This window comes from Plectropomus leopardus, chromosome 1 (assembly GCF_026936395.1).
Source record: "Plectropomus leopardus strain MGB_pleo_1.0 chromosome 1, ASM2693639v1, whole genome shotgun sequence".
NCBI lineage: Eukaryota > Metazoa > Chordata > Actinopteri > Perciformes > Serranidae > Plectropomus > Plectropomus leopardus.
This window is the reverse complement of record NC_142176.1, coordinates 3,495,867-3,512,465: the sequence shown is the minus strand read 5'-3', so window position 1 is coordinate 3,512,465 and position 16,599 is coordinate 3,495,867. Positions and strand designations below refer to the sequence as shown.

General features: G+C 36.8%; 1 protein-coding gene across 1 annotated transcript in view; it reads left to right on the top strand.

Annotated features, from left to right (window-relative positions):
- The first annotated feature begins 967 nt into the window (after nucleotides 1-967).
- aldh1a3 (aldehyde dehydrogenase 1 family, member A3) overlaps nucleotides 968-16,599 on the top strand; it is a 40,084-nt gene continuing 24,452 nt past the window's right edge. Inside the window, exons 1-3 of the mRNA XM_042485687.2 lie at nucleotides 968-1,020; nucleotides 1,229-1,262; nucleotides 1,922-1,991. The gene's annotated coding sequence lies outside the window, so the exon portion shown is untranslated. The remainder of the gene's footprint in view (nucleotides 1,021-1,228; nucleotides 1,263-1,921; nucleotides 1,992-16,599) is intronic.

Here is a 16,599-nt window from a genome sequence, read left to right as displayed (position 1 = left end):
GTGTATGAATGTGTGTGCAAATGGGTGAATATGACTTTGCAGTGTGAGTGTCGCTTTATATTTATATTATATTTTATTTATTATCAGCAGTGTCTTAGTAAAATAAAAACGCTTTTCGGGCCTCTGTCCTGGAAGGAATAGCAGCGATATCTGTAAAAATCAAACGCTTTTTGTGCCTGAGTAACTGCTGGGAACACAGCAATGATTCACTGAAACATGACCGTGTTGTTGTTGTTGTTGTTGCTGTTGTTGTTGTTGTTGTTGTTATTGGTCTCAAACAGGCCTTGTTCTACACTGCTTTGAATATGTTGGTGGGTAACATAAGTTATTCTTTAGGGACTGTATGCTTGATAAACAAGCTCTAATTTGATGCTTTTTTAATGCGCTCTGTAACCTTATTTACATTCCGTACCTATCTTAATTTTTGTAAAGTTAAAATGTATATCTCAACACTGGTGAAAACTGGGGGTACTTCAAACAAGATATGTATTATTATTTTTATTATTATTATTATTATTATTATTATTTATTTATTTATTTTTTAATTTTTTTAAATATTATTTTGTATTAAGAAAACGGATGTCGACCCAGGTGTTCGAGGGTTATTTATGTATAAGAAATTAGTAAAACATTACAAAAATTGCAAGAAGTTAGTAAAAAGTTACAAGAAAAGTTTATCTACATAGGAGATAAAAAAGAAAATTATCTCCCCCGCACTTCCCGTATCTGTTCCCTCTGTCTCCCGCACTTTTTTATTTAAATTTATTTATTTTGTTTACAACCGTTCAATTCATTTGTCACATGTCCTGTCTCGTTTTTCCGAGCGGTCCGGAAACGCACCGTGAATCGCGTCGGCGTACGTACACGCGCTGTCTTGTTGTGATCACGTGACGCAGCTGACACGTGCGCGAGCAGCACTGGCGTGAACTGTCGGTTTTTAACTAAAATACCACAAATAATGTTCCGCAAACCGACCAGCAAGAGGCCAAAAACCTGCTCTTCTTCTCCAAAACAAACCGCGTGAGTGTGGTAAAGCTGTTTCCTGTTGATAATGTTCGCTAAATGACGTAAAATTAATTAAATGCGAACGAAAATACAAACGTTAATGTTACCTGTGGCTAGCTAGCTAGCTTCATGCTAGGAATAGACTCACTGCTCCTGAATTTCTGCGCAGTTTGTGCTCACTGTTGTTTTGCACTTATTGTTTTTATCTTTAATGCGACGACAGAAGGAGCAGAGAGGAGAAGGACGGAGCTTCACAGGTGAGATTATAACTGAGAAAATTCATAAAAACTGATATAAAACTGACTTTGAGATTAATTTCCACAACTATTTCACTTTTCCCAATTCTATTCAACATCTTTGCTCTGCACTTTGCATTTATATATGTATATATCTATGTTTATATATATATAATATGTAATGTAATCAAGCATGTCATAAAAAATGCAAAAACCGTACTCTTTAAAACCTACAGATAAAAGATGATAAAAGATGAAAAAGTAAATAAGGAAGCAGATAAAAAGATTAGTAAGTAACATGATAATAGCAATAAAAAATAAACAAGTAGATGAGTATTGGGTAGAATATGCAAATTGTAAATAAGAGGTAAATTAAGGATTAAAACAGAAAGTAAAATGAACAAATATATAAAAAAACAATAAAATGATAAAGAAAGTAGTGAAACTGTAAACCAGACTAAAATATATAAATAAACAGTCAATAGATAAATAAAGCTCAATCAAAAGCCAAACTAAAAATGTACGTCTTGAGTTAAAAATATTACCCCCCTCTGCTGCCCTACAGGGAAATACATTTGTAGAATAAGAATAACTTTGGGATTTTTTTAATCTCCACAGCTATTTCTGAACTACTCTTCTAAAATTTTGTTGCACATTTTTTTTTGTCTGTGTTGCAATAGAAAGAGCAGGGAGAAAGCAGCACGCAGGGGTCAGGACAGAGAGCAGGCTGCAGCACTGACCATCACACAGGTGAGGACAGATTATAACTGACCGAGGACGTGTTGTCTTTTGGAAAAAAGAGACTGAGATTATTTATTTTTCTATTTAATTAGCAATATATAAAAAATGTCATTATTTTAGTTTTATTCAATATTTATTATATTTTTGAATACCATATCAAATATGTTAATATTTTGGGACTCTCTGAGTAGGATGTGGAAGATAATGTGACAATACTTCTTCCTGTGTGGAAAGTACATATCATCAGATAATAATCAGCCTGTTCAGGTCGTTCCACTCACGCTGGCACAGCAGCAGGGTGTTCCCTTTCAGAGGATACCAGTCAACATGTGTGTGCCCGCTGAGCTCAGAGAGGCCGTCACACTTTAACCCTTTGATACCACAGCAGACTGATTTCTTCAAAAACATGAGAAGAGAGTGACAAGCAACGTTATTAAAAAATGGCCCTAAAAGTTGCAAGAAATTAGTAAAAAGTTAAGCAAAAACATGACATGACCCCCCAAAAAATTGCAAGGAACTAGTAAAAAAAATTCACAAAAATTACAACAAAATAAGCAACAACAAAAAATGCCCCCCAAATAATAACAGGAAATTGGTAAAAAAAAATTACAAAAATTTGAGGTTAGTAAAAAGTTACAAAAAATTACTTGGAAAAAAGGCAAAAAAAAGAAAATTATCTCAAGAGAGTGCAAAAGGAGTTATATTTTATTTTTATTTATTATTCTTTTCTTAAAAAAAAAATTAAGAAACTGATGTTGTGTTCGAGAGCTGATTTATTCATATTCAGTCAGTCACAATGCCCACCAGTTAAATAACAACAAATAAAAGCAAATTAGTAAAAAGTTACAAGAAAATTATTTGAAAATAAGAAAAAAAACAAGAAAATTATCTCGAGTGAAAAATAAATAATTTTTATTTTTGTTTATTTATTCATTTTCATTATTGTATATTAAGAAAACTGATGTCGATCTAGGTGTTAAAGGGTTAATTAATGCATATTCAATCAGTCACAATGCCCCCCACTTAAATAACAACAAATAAAAGCAAATTAGTAAAAAGTTGCAAGAAAATTATTTGAAAATAAGAAAAAAACAAGAAAATTATCTCAAGAGTGAAAAATAAATAATTTTTATTTTTGTTTATTTATTTATTTTCATTATTGTATATTAAGAAAACTGATGTCGATCTAGGTGTTAAAGGGTTAATTAATGCATATTCAATTAGACACAATGCCCCCCACTTAAATAACAACCTATAAAAGCAACAGAAAAATAGCTCTCTGGATCGTTTTACATTTTCCTTCTCTTTCTTTATTTCCCCTTTTCTTTTTTTCTGTCCTGAGGAATGCCGTCTTAAAAGAGCTGGTTTCTGCTTTCGCCTGCATTTGTTCTCCGCAGGACTCAGTCAGACTCCACACTGAGCCGCGGTGACCCAATAGCGGCCGTGATATACTTGTGTCTTATTTTACCAAACATAAGGTGCTATCGATGAACAGATCACTGGTAGCGTTACATGATAAAACAATGCCATCCCTCAGCGGGCCAGCGAGCCTTCAGACAGTAGGAACAATAGCAGCTTTGTCTCCGCAGCTCCGTGTGCTGTCTAAAAATATCTAAATGCTTCTTCCTGTCCTACCTCTGTCCTGTCCCACCTAAATCAAATGTGCACATATTCCCTGTGATGGATTTGTGCAAAAAAAAAAAAAAATTAATGCAGATTTGTAAAGTCCTAAAAAAATTTTGGTTAATGTGAGAAAGTTTCTGCAGCCGCATCAGAATAATACACTGCTGATGTCTTTGTGTTGAATGAGAAGACTTGTTAGTGTAATTCTCACAGTCTAAAACCAACATGCAAAAAAATAATGTATCAAAAGACAACAACTCTTGAAATACCTTCACTTTAATAGGGAACGTACAAGTCAAAATGTGATGCGCTTTATCTCTTTGTCCTCTCTTTGGGCTGGGCGATAAAACGATAACGATATCAATCACGGTATAACTTTTCCTCGATTGAAATATGAGATGTAGTCGATAGAATGTCGATAGAGTGCATTCCAGCCATGTCCACTCCGCTCGCATTGTCTGCAGGTGTCTCTGCAGGTGTCTCTGCATGTCTGCTCCGCTTTCATTCTTCGCCGGTGTCTCTGCGAGTGTCTCTGAATGTCCGCTCTGCTTTCATTCTCCCCTGGTGTCTCCCCTGGTGTCTCCTCTGGTGTCTCGCTTGGTGTCTCTGCTGGTGTCTCCCCTGGTGTCTCTGCTGGTGTCTCCCCGGTGTCTCCGCTGGTGTCTCTGCCAGTGTCTCCGCCGGTGTCTCTGAATTTCCACTCCGCTCTCATTCTCTGCCGGTGTCTCCCCCTTGTGTCTCCGCTGGTGTCTTCCCTGGTGTCTCCGCCAATGTCTCCGCCGGTGTCTCTGAATGTCCGCTCCGCTCTCATTCTCCAGTTTGCAGGTGGTTCCAAAGTCGGGGGGCCCTAATGGCAAAGGCATGGTCACTTTTAGATTTAAGCCTTGACTTTGGTGAACATGATGTAAAGGAAAAAAAAAATCGAAATTTAGTTTTGCTTTTAATTTACGCATCCTTAATACAAACACTTTGCTCAAATTCTTTTAGAAATTACCTGACAACTTTAATATTAGATACATATTCAAACTGCGTCCAGCTGTTTGTCTTTGTTAAAGAAAACGATTAAAGATTTCAGATGCTCTGAGCGGTTCGTTATTGTTGCGAGATGAATGAAATATATTCGTCCTTCAGGAAATGAGAAGCATTCCAGGAGCCACCGTTGGCTCGTTTCCACTCGGCTTTCTCAAGGGACTCTTTATCTTATTGCTCGGTCCAGGAGACAAGCGGCGAGCAGGGGTCAGCCGTGTGACGTTCGGCCACCTTGTGCCGAACTCCGAGAAAACAAAGAGGCTCTTTCTGATGCCCTTCGTCCCCCGTTACCATAACCAGCTGTTCGCTGGAACCATTTTATCAAGACTTCATTTTGTGGTGAAAGCACTTCACCTTCCTGCCAGATGCATGAACCGCTGAGGCAGAGCAGACTGACAGAGAGGCCGCGGCAGGAATCTCTCATGCTGGCACCGGAGGACCGTGGTAGCTTTTTAATGTAATCTGCATTTTGACAGATCTGCTGAAAACTGCACTTTCCTACTTTGCACCCTGGGTATGAAATAATCTGTAAACTATCCCAAATTAGAGACTTTTACATCCATTGATGAATTTAAGAGCATCGTAAAGGAAGTGGTGCTGAATAGCTGATCTTTAGTTTCATCTTGAATTTTTGCAAATCATTCTGTATTTTAATAAGTTGTAGTGTTGCTACCTTGGGCAGGTCTCTTTTTTAATCTCATTGGGACTAAACACAAAAGGTAAAGTAAATACATCAAATAAATAATATACCATCACAATATTATTAGATATTTAAAAGGGTAAATTGTTATTTTATTTGAAATAGAATAAATTGTACACTTTTTTGTGTTTAATCATTATATTTTGCAATGGAAATCCAAAAAAAAAAAAAGTGGCAGTAGGGGTCAAGAAGCCACAGGCATAAATAAACAGACTTCCCCTCAACTTTAGGAAAAATAAACCCAACAAAATGGGAGAAAAGTAAATAAAACCTAAACTAACACTATATACAAAGATACAAAAAAAAAACTAAAAAAAGAAGCACACTGAGCAAAAAAATTAATCTATAAGCAGTTATCTGAGAAAAAAACACTAAAATAGCTGCAGAGAACACAAAGCAGAAATAAGTATATATATATATATATATATATATATATATATATATATATATATATATATATATATAAAACATAATAAGATATAATGAATGAAATATATATAATCTAATGATAAATTCCTGAGGACCCTAATGTTTCCAAGGATATATTGTAACATTTAGCATGTCGTATCTGTACAGCACGATATCTGAGGCCGTACTGACCATGTGAAGATGAGGCTGATAAACCTGTCTAGTTTTATCTAAATTAATTTGGGAATTAATTTTAAAGAAGTTGCTAAAGGATAACTGCAGAGAGGAAGGTAAAAACATGTAGTTATATATAAACAGACATATCAGATGAGTATTAATGTAATTTACTGAAAGAATAGTTAATATTATTGACAACCTTCATAATTATCAGACATGACCATACAGGTAAATTAAAAGGTTAAAGACAGCCGTCCTGTGGGCAGAGGACGAGACAGGAACTGAGATTGTCTCTGACCTGCACTGATATGACTGAATGACACACTGTAACAGAAAGGTCACACACTCACGCACAGTCATTACCCACACACACACTCAGCAATTATGAAAATCCCAACCCACTCACACACACACACACACACACACACACACACACACACACACACACACACACACACACACACACACACACACAGTTTAAGGATCTGGGTGGATCCTTCACTGGCCTGCAGGACAAATATGAACCCCTACAGGGTGGTTGGTGGACATATATCCAAAAATACTAGAAACGTGCCAAAATCTGAGAAACGTCCCTAAGTCCTAGCAATGTCCTAAAATCATCGAATGTCCTTAAATCCTGAAAATATCCTAACATTTTAGAAATGTCCTAAAATCCTAGAAATGCCCTAAAATCATACAAATGTTGTAAAATCCTGAAAATGCCCTAACATTTTAGAAGTGTCCTAAAATCCTAGAAATGTCCTAAAATCCCAAAAACGTCCTAATATTTCAGAAATGTCCTAAAATCCAAGAAATGTGCCAAAATCTGAGAAGCGTCCTAAAGTCCTTGCAATGTCTCAAAATCATACAAATGTTGTGAAATCCTGAAAATGTCTTAAAATTTTAGAAATGTCCTAAAATCAAAGAAACATGTATGAGGCTGCTGGGGCCCCTGTCCTCCTGACATTTTACAAAAGTGGCCCCCCCCAAGCAGGTGGAGCATGGTGCCCATGCCGATAAACCAGCTTTGGTACATGTGCAGAATATTTCGGGTTCAGAAGGCATATGTGCTTTTCTGTTGTCCCCTCTGGTTTATAAATAGTCTACAAGAATCTCCTGAAAAGGGCCCAAAAACAAGCTGAGTGCCTCGAATGAATGAAAGAAGGCAGTTTCAGTACAATCCAAGAAGTTACCTAACATTTCTGCTCCAGCAGAGCCCATTCAAGCTCTTTCTCTGTTCATCAGCATACTGTAAAAGCACCGAACAACAGCCTTATTTTGAAGGGAACCCAAACGCAGCAAACAGCACGACAGCTTCAAGTAGCAGATGCTAAAATCTGAGCAGTTCTTACTCACGAGCTATTTACAGTTCACTCACAGCTAACATGTGACTCTGATTAAAAAATAGAAATGTTTCTTTCCTCTTCTATTCCCGTTTTGTCCAAATTAAGAGCTCTCCATCCTGTCTTTTCTCCTCTCTTTTTTGGAAATGCTAATTGCTCTTGTTGTAGTTGTGATTAGCTTTTTTCTGTATTTCCGACATGACTCAGTCTAAGAGAGGAATTTCTTTTTTTCTGCACTCCTTTCTATGTTTATCTGACAATGTCAAGAAAACATTCAGACTCCTCTGAATGTGTAGAGCATTTAACTTTTTCGTCATTTTAACTCCAGTCACTCTCTCCTGCCCTGAAGTAACCCCTCTCTCGCCAGCTCACTCTCCTGCATTTTTCTAATGTGACTTGAGTCGTCCCAGTCGTCAGAAGGAAATGTTTGCATTTTACGTTTTTCCACATTTAATGCGTTTCAGCATTGAGGAGGTGATGCATGCCAAGCTGCAGACTAATGTTAAACCCTTTAACAATCACACATCAAGAAATTCCTCTGCAAAAAAACAAAACAATTATGCAAGATTATAGACTATAGAATATATTAATACATCATCACATCACGCATCAATATATTAACAAAAACATTTTCCTGTATAGTGCATTGTAAAAAGTGAAAAAGTCAATGTAATATTATAGAAATCTGAAAATTAAAGTAATACAATAAATAAAATACAAAAATAAAAAATACACAAATAAAAATAAATAAATAAATAAACAAATAAATAAAATATATGGTAAAAAAACAGTCACTGATATAAAACGCAAATCTGAAAATAAAAGTAACTTATAAAGTAAACAAACAATAAATATAAAAAAATAACCAGATAAAAATAAAAACAATGTACTGAATGCTCCTTGCATTAACGTCATGCAGATTAGGACCCCCCCCAGGATTTGAAGTAGATCATCTGACTTTTTAACTTGACCAACAGGTCATGCTTTATGTTAAACATTTGAGTAAAATTGTCCCTAAACACGCTAAATTCAGTCAGTGCATGTTTGTTTTTTTTCTCCTTCAGTTTTGGTTATTATAAAATTTATCTTAAATTTAATTCTGAGTGGCAAAAGTGTCTTAAAAAGACTTAAATCTAACTTGCTTTAAGCTGTATGAAGAGAGAGAGAATGACTGTGAGTCCAGACAGCACTCACTGTGTGCACTAATCCAGGATCCAGAGCAGAGCCAGCTGTCCCAAAATGCTGTGGGAGACTCTCACAGAAGTGCTCCGACTTTCCACACAATAGAGCGTATTGATTCGACATGTATCCAAAAACGGTTCCTCTGGAGCTGCGGACTGTGCACAGGTAGCCTCTGAGAATTTCTCTGCAACAGGAGAACAGGTGATCTGTCCTCTGTGGCGCTGCCATTAAAGCATTGCATTTCCCAGCAGAGAAAAGACCCAGGTGTGGCTGTTAACCCAGAACGGACAAAACAGACTCTAGACAGGGACGTTCACGTTTTCGGCTGTCATAGTTAGAAGCTCCTCCACAATGATAGTGTTAAAAAAACAAACTTTTTTACTGCTTTATTCAGTGTTTTCTATCACTTTAAAGTGTTCATTTGTTTTGGAGAGGAAAAGTCTTTAGAGGATAATTCAGCTCCCGGTAAAAAACCTCTTAACAGTGCATCTCCGTCATGGTTAACAGCATCGTAGAAACACTGATTTTTTACGTGAAATTGTGTTTTTTTAAGTGTTTTTACAGGTTTAAATCACCTGGTATGTTTTGGAGAGGAAGGGACCTCTGCAAATAGTTTAACTCCCTGTAAAAACCTCCTGAACAATAAACACTAGAGAAATTATAACCAGTTCTCAGCTGGTTGCAATCTGCAGTCCTCACTACTAAATCCCCCTAAATTTTACTTAATATTCCCTGTGTCTGACGCTCAGGATTTCCTGGGACAGGACCCCTAACGTTTTATTTTAAAATGAGGTGGATGTCCAGAGAGGCATTTCCAGTTTCGTGTAAGAAATTTCTCAGCAGCTGATGTCTGTATAACTGTTAAAATGAAGAAGAAAAATAAAGAAAATTTTTTTGACCTTTTCAAACTTGAGCAAATTGACTTGATTTTCTTTAAAACCATGGGAGGAAAGGCAATGACCCAAATGTTATCAAGAAATTAGTTTTTCTGAAATAAAAAACCCTGAAAATTATTAAAAAATAGAAGAGAAAGGTTTTAAAAAAACAAAACAAGGAAATGACCTTGAAAAAATAATAATTTTGAAACATAATTTTTTTTTTAGTTATTGTCAGATAACAATGTAAATATCTTAACATATTGTTATAAATAGTTTAGATATTGTTACATATAGTTTATATAGTTTAATGGGTCAACTATTTTAGAGATTTAATAAGTTTGCACTTTTCCCACCTCTTTTCGGACATGTCTGTATGTTTGTGTATATTTGTTTATTCTTTCCTTGCCTTATTTATTTTTTACATTTTTTTTATATGTTTGAAATAAATTTCAATTCAAGTTGCTCCTTTTTGCCTATTTTTTGTGAAAGAAATCACAACAATTTGCTCAGGGTCAAAGGTTTAAATGCTTGTGAAAGGCATCTAAAAGCAGCACAAGAAAAGTGATGTCGCTCCAGGTTTCAAAGGGTTAACCACCAGTTTCCTAAAAATGCATGTTTAACTTTCTTCTCAAACTGTGCAGTTAAATGTCGTCAGGTAGGAAAGTTAATCTGCTGCCCATTAGAAACGGCGATGAGAGATTCTATATCTAAGCTGCTTTTGTGTGACGCTGTTCATGAATGAATTTGCAAATTGCTCTGATCTGAAAACACAAAGCGCTCTCTCACTCCTGGTAACAGACTGGGTTAGAGTCTGGACTCATGTGAATTGGTGAGAAACAGCCAGGAGTAAGAATCTCTTCCTGACATCAAAAGGCCGTCGTCTCTCTGCTGTCAGCTCGTGCAGGCGGAGATGACAGAGGGCCGCCAGGCAGAGACATATCCCTCTGCACGCTGAGCCCTCAGAGCACTCTGCGCTGAATGACCACGATGCCGAGGCTGCACCGCTGATGAAACCCCGAGTAAATATAGCGCCAAAAAGCAACCTGAGACAGTGTCCACCGTCGTCTGTCCCTGCAATTAAGCTTTAGGTCTTTCTACTGTTTGATCAATTCTTACCTGAAATCCTATATGTCCTAAAATCTGAGACACTTCCTAAAATCCTAGAAACGTGCTTAAATACTAGAAAAGTCCTAAAATCCTCGAAATGTCCCAAAATCCTAGTAACATCCCTAAAACCCTAGAAATGTCCTAAAATCCAAGAAATGTCTTAAAATCCTAGAAATATCTTTAAAACCCGAGAAATGTTATCAAATCCTAGAGACGTCCTAAAATCCTAGTAACATACTTAAATCCTAGAAATGTCCTCAAATCCGAGAAATGTCCTTAAATCTGAGAAATGTCCTCAAATCCTGAAGACGTCCTAAAATCCTAGTAATATCCTTAAAATCCTAGAATCCTAGAAACATGCTAAAATACTAAAAATATCCTTAAACCCGAGAAATGTCTTAAAATCCTAGAAATGTACCAAAATCCTAGAAATGTACTAAAATCTTAGAAATGTCCTAAAATCTTAGAAATGTACCAAAATCTTAGAAATGTCCTAAAATCTTAGAAAATGTCCTAAAATCCTAGAAATGTACCAAAATCTTAGAAATGTCCTAAAATCTTAGAAAATGTCCTAAAATCCTGGAAATCTGCTAAAATATTAGAAGTGTACCAAAATCCTAGAAATGTCCTAAAATTTTAGAAATGTCCTAAAATCCCAGATATGTACCAAAATTCTAGAAATGTCCTAAAATCCTAGAAATCTGCTAAAATCCTAGAAATGTCCTAAAATCCTAGAAACATGCTAAAATCCTACAAATGTCCTGAAATCCTACAAATTTCCTGAAATCCTACAAATGTCCTAAAATCCCAGAAATATCTTTAAACCCTAGCAACGTGCTAAAATCCTGCAAACATGCTAACTCAAAGTGAGAATTATTTTGGTGTGGCGGGACATTAACCGAAATGCCCGTGCCTAGAAGCAGCCTCGGGACGGAGGCACCAGAATGTGGCGTCTGCATGAGTCCCATCTGTGGTTCAGGGTCACGTTATTTACCGTGTTTTCTGCTTATTATTCTAAACTTTGATCCTGGATAACTTTCAAACAAAATGCATCTGCACTGAAACACAATTCCCGTATTGTGAGTGTTGACAGTTGTGACCTCGGCTCTGTTCCCTCCCAGCTGATACTCTTGTTTACTGGCAGCAGTGAGGCTCAGATAATTGGACAGGCCGTCCCCCGTCCATATTTTGGTGCGGTAACAGAATATAAGCGTCTTCACCAGTCGCGCTCTTTTATCTCTCCTGTATATTTTGCAACAAGTGGAGGAGCAGCGTGTTCTCAGCGGGGCCTGAAAAGAGCCTTTGTGTGGCTCTGAACACCTGGACAGAGTTATCGCAGCGCTTTGGACTCTCCTTCCTTCCCTTCTTCCTTTCCTTTTCTCTCCCTCTTTTCTCTATCTGTCCATCTTTTTCAGTCTGAATTGTTCTTCCCTCCCCCCCTCTTTCTTTACGCTCTGTCTGTGAGTGTGTGCGGCTGCAGCAGTTTGACTGAAAGTCCACACAAATAACACTCGGCCATGAAAAAGTGCTTTAGCCAAGAGAAAATATTCTCTAATAAGTCAAGACTGAGACCAGAGCGGTCAAAAGTAGTCAAGAACTTTAACCCCTTGAAACCTGGTCACAACTGACTTGATTTTAGTCAAAAACACAGGAAGAAGGCAATGAGCATCTTCAAAAGAAATGATCAAAATATTAGCAAAAAATTAAAAAAGAAGAAAAAACAGACAACTACCTGAAAATTAGCACAAAAAACAAGTAAAAATAAAATAAGATAAAAATGACAAAACAACAAAGTTACCTGAAAAAAAAACTTTTTTCTTTTTAAAAACACCGGCAGAAGGTAAAGATGAACCCCAAAAATCATGAGAAATTATTAAAAATTACAAAAAATGACCAGAAAATAGCAAAAAAAAAAAAAAGATGACTTGCAAATTGCGAGAAATTAGAGGAAGGTGACCAGAACATGACCTCATATTTAGTTTAAAAAAATGTGAGACAATTATTTTTAAAAGTTATACAAATACAAAGATTGTATATTTTTCCAAATATATATATTTTATGTAAACATACACTTTTAGCTTTTTTTTGTTCTAATTTTCAAGTTATTCTCTTGTAAATCTTTACTAATTTCTCACTTATTTTGGGTAATTTTTTAAGTTGCTCATTGCCTTCTTTGCATAGTTTTGAAAAAAAATTAGTATAATTGCTCTGGTTGTAAAGGGTTAACATGAGATATTATTCCTACACAACCTGTATGTGGTTATTGTGTTTATATTGTGAAAGTTAGATTTCTTCTTTAATTTTCTGTTAATATTAATAGCATTACTCTCCTCTCCACTCAATCTTTATTTAACACCATGGAAATCTATGATGTGAATTACTGTCTGTGCTTTGCGTTTTGGTCCTGTTTTACCCTGTCAGGCTTTATTTTGCAATATCGACGCGCTTGCTGTGTATTATCCCTTACGTATAATTCCCGTATTTGCTTTGCATTTTCTGCTACGGCGCCCCAGTTTGCCCACAGAGGTCACTTCACTCTCCACTTATTGTATCTCCTCTTTCACAACATTCTCCTAAATTGAGAGTTGTAGTTGTAGCTGAAGTGATTGATAAGTGACCCCGTGTCTTTTCTGTGAAATTCTATTTAACCAATAACAACGTCCCAACAATAGACATAATGCTGCAATTAGCCATCTGTGTACGGACCCTAATTGGCCTTGAAGCCTGCTGATGGGAGCAGACTTGACCTTCATTAGAAGGTGTGCAGCACCAATTAGCCCGAGCAGAAGAGCCTCATCGGAGAGGTCACCTACTTCAACTTTCCCACGACAGGACGCTCTCCCAACTCTTATCCTCTGTATTCACTATACACAGTGGAAATTTACACACTTACTTCCACCAGGGATTTCGAGGAGGTGATAGTCAACGATTTCACTGAGGAATTGTGGATTTAAAACTTCCGGATGTGCTTAAATTTTGAAGCATTATCATGCCCGAGGGCGCCAATTCCGACCGACAACGGCACAGCCATAGCATCATGCGACCTATAAAAGCCAAAAAAAGAAAAACTCTTTCTATTGCAGTTTTGCAAAATATATGGCTTTTTCAAATCGCCTGAAACACCCCCTCATGTGAGCATAATACCTTTTTTTTAATTGCTCTTTTTAATCTTTTTGGCTTTTTTAAAAATGTGTTTGTTTGTTTGTTTGTTCTCTGTACATACTGTATATCTTTATTATTATTATTGTTGTTTTATTTCATTTCATTCATTGAGCCTTCCTTTGTATATATATATTTGTATTATTTTGCCCTTTTAACAAATATTGTATTCAGTTGCTGCTCTCTTATTTGCTGCTGTAACAAAACAGTTTCCCTCATGGGATTAATGAAGTATTTCTATTCTATTCTATTTTTTTTGTGATAAATGGGAGTTTTTTTGACATTGACATGTTTCCATTAAGCGTATTTTATATTCACAGTTTCAATTTGCGCACTTTGAGGTTTAATGGAAACCAGGGTACTGCCTGTTCAAGGTGGAATATTATTATTATTATTTTGCCTCGCTGTTCTGTATAAAAGGTTTGATCACGTAATGGGATAAGTTGTTTCACCTTTAAGCCTTCACGGGAGGTAGTTACAGCCCCAAAACTGTGTCTGTGTAAACAGGACAGGATAATGGGTGGCATGAGTTGTGACATTTTGGCGACGTGTTATGTGTGCAACCCACTATGGGAGATTTAAAAAGCAACTAGCAGCATTTAGTGGCTAGCTCAAAAGAATAACAGCGGCCATAAACATCTGCAAATTGTGACACAATGAGATTCGGGCTCTTTTTACCCTCTGAGTTGAGGACGAGATCAGCCGCCATATAACAGGGACAGTAAATGATTGTTATTGACACATTAATGCTGTTGTTGTTTAGAAAGCGCTGCTGACGTGAATATTATATGTCACACTAGACGCTGACACTGTTGTGTTAAATGTCATGCCTGTTTTGTTTCAACAATGCCGGCATGCTGTCTAAAATCACACACTGGAGCAAAATGATGCTGCTGTTTTTTTGGTTTTGTGTAAAAATGCAAAGGCGGCATAAAGAAAGGACTTTGTAGTGGCAGCAAAAAGGGCTTCTAACTCAGTCCCACATTCACCCTCTTGCTGCTGAAAATAATACACAAAATTGCCAGATATATGATGATTTTTGCATTTGTACGATAATTTCGCCCTCTGTACAATGTGCGATCAATAATTCCAAAATTGCCATAATATACGATAATTTGATCACTGTGACACTTACACTTAGCTTAGTTTACACGTCTCATTTGAACTCATTTCCTGTCTCCTACATCGGTGTTTACGCATCATTTCTCACATGATCTCCTTACGACCAATCGCGTTGGGTGTAGGCCACATTCTGGTCACGCTTTTTGAGCATGCAACGCTGTTGTGTTTTTTTGTAATAATTCGGCCACTTGCTGGAAGAAAAAATAGAGCCTTACAGACTGAGAAATAGGCAGTGGGTTTTGGTAGATTTGTAGATGTGTCATAAAATCGTTTAAACACTTGTTTACAAAGTAATAAATGACTAATAATATATAATAATAATTGACCTATTTGACCTAAACGTTCTCATGATTGTGACCAGTGTGCAATAATTTTTGTCAGACTATGAGAATTTTGAGCCTCTGGTACGATTGTTTAACATCTTTAATTTGGTGACCCTGGGATTAATCCACTACAGAAAATAGCTCCAGAACAAGCCACTGTTTCCTCACGTTTGAGTAAAATTCAATAAACGCGACAGTGACTTTTAGATACTTTTATAAAAGGGTGTTTGCAGGTCCCATCTGAAGAATATTTTCGGTGGCTGTGTTGATCTCTCACTTGCTGTTAATCCCTCAAACTGTCTGAGCAATCAACTCATCCCCTCCAGAGCAGGTTCCTGCTTATTTGCATGGGTCTGGGCCCATGCTTTGCATCTCGTATTGTTTCCCGACTTATCCATCCTGCCAAGCCCCCCTTCCCTTCCTCCCCTTCGTGCAATCCCTTTGAGTCTCTCTCTCTCATTATGAAGTGTTAGAAAGTTGCTGAAGTGAGAAATGAGCCTGCGAAAGCCCGTTGTCCTAATTAAACTTTGACATAAAGAGTGACAAGAAGCGATGAAGGGGAAACAATAGCAGACTGTGTATGAGTGCGAGCGCCGAGCAAGCAAGCAGCTTTGTCCTCAGGAACAAAAGCATTTGTTTGCATGTGTTCAACTCCATTCAACTTCACCAGGCCCAGGTGCAAAAACCAACTTTCTGAGGAACATCACAACTCATAACACCTTTGCACGGTTGACGAGCAGCCTGCGGTCGGCCCAAATAGGCTGGCGGAGGCAGATCAAAGCTGCTGTGTTGCGATGTAAATATTGTGCGGCAGAATGAATTCAGTCTCATTACTTTCATTCGCTTTACGGTGAGACGCAGCCAAATAATTCAGGTGTGAAATTTCACTCCTGACTCGCCAGACTCGTGCATGCCCATCCCGCCAGCTAGAACTTAAATAAAAGTGCACAACATGTATTCACCATCATCCCGGCCGGGGCATCCTCCTTTTTGATGAACAAGCTCTATTTTAGTGCTTTATTTTTCGTGCACTCTGGCATCTTATTTACCCTGAATAACTTTTTTTAAAATGATGAACTATGATGTTAAAAATATAAGCAGTGGTTTTTTATTAGTACTGAGTGGAAACAAAATTTTAAACCCGTTGGCCCGCTGATTTGGAGTGCTTTTTTTAAATTTTTTTTTTTTAATTTTTGGTGATTTTCTTTTCTTTTAAAATTGTTGATGATTTTTTTTAAAGTGGCAGTTTTCTTATTCTTTTATTTATAAGTGATTTCTTGAAGACTTTTTGGTGATTTTTAAAGGAAATCTTCCAAACTTGCAGTCCCGCTTGTCTGACTGTCCTTGAACACATCATTTTATCATCCTCCTCAGGGTGATTTGGAAAGTATGATTTTTTTTTTTTTTTAAAGTGACGATTTTTAAAAACATTTTTTTGTGTGATTTTATTACTTCAAAAGTTTTGGCTTTTTTTTTCCTTTTAAAGTTTTTGGTGATTTTTAAAGAAAACCTTATAAACCTGCGGGCACATCGATTTGGAAGGCATGTTTTTTTTTAACCTTTTGG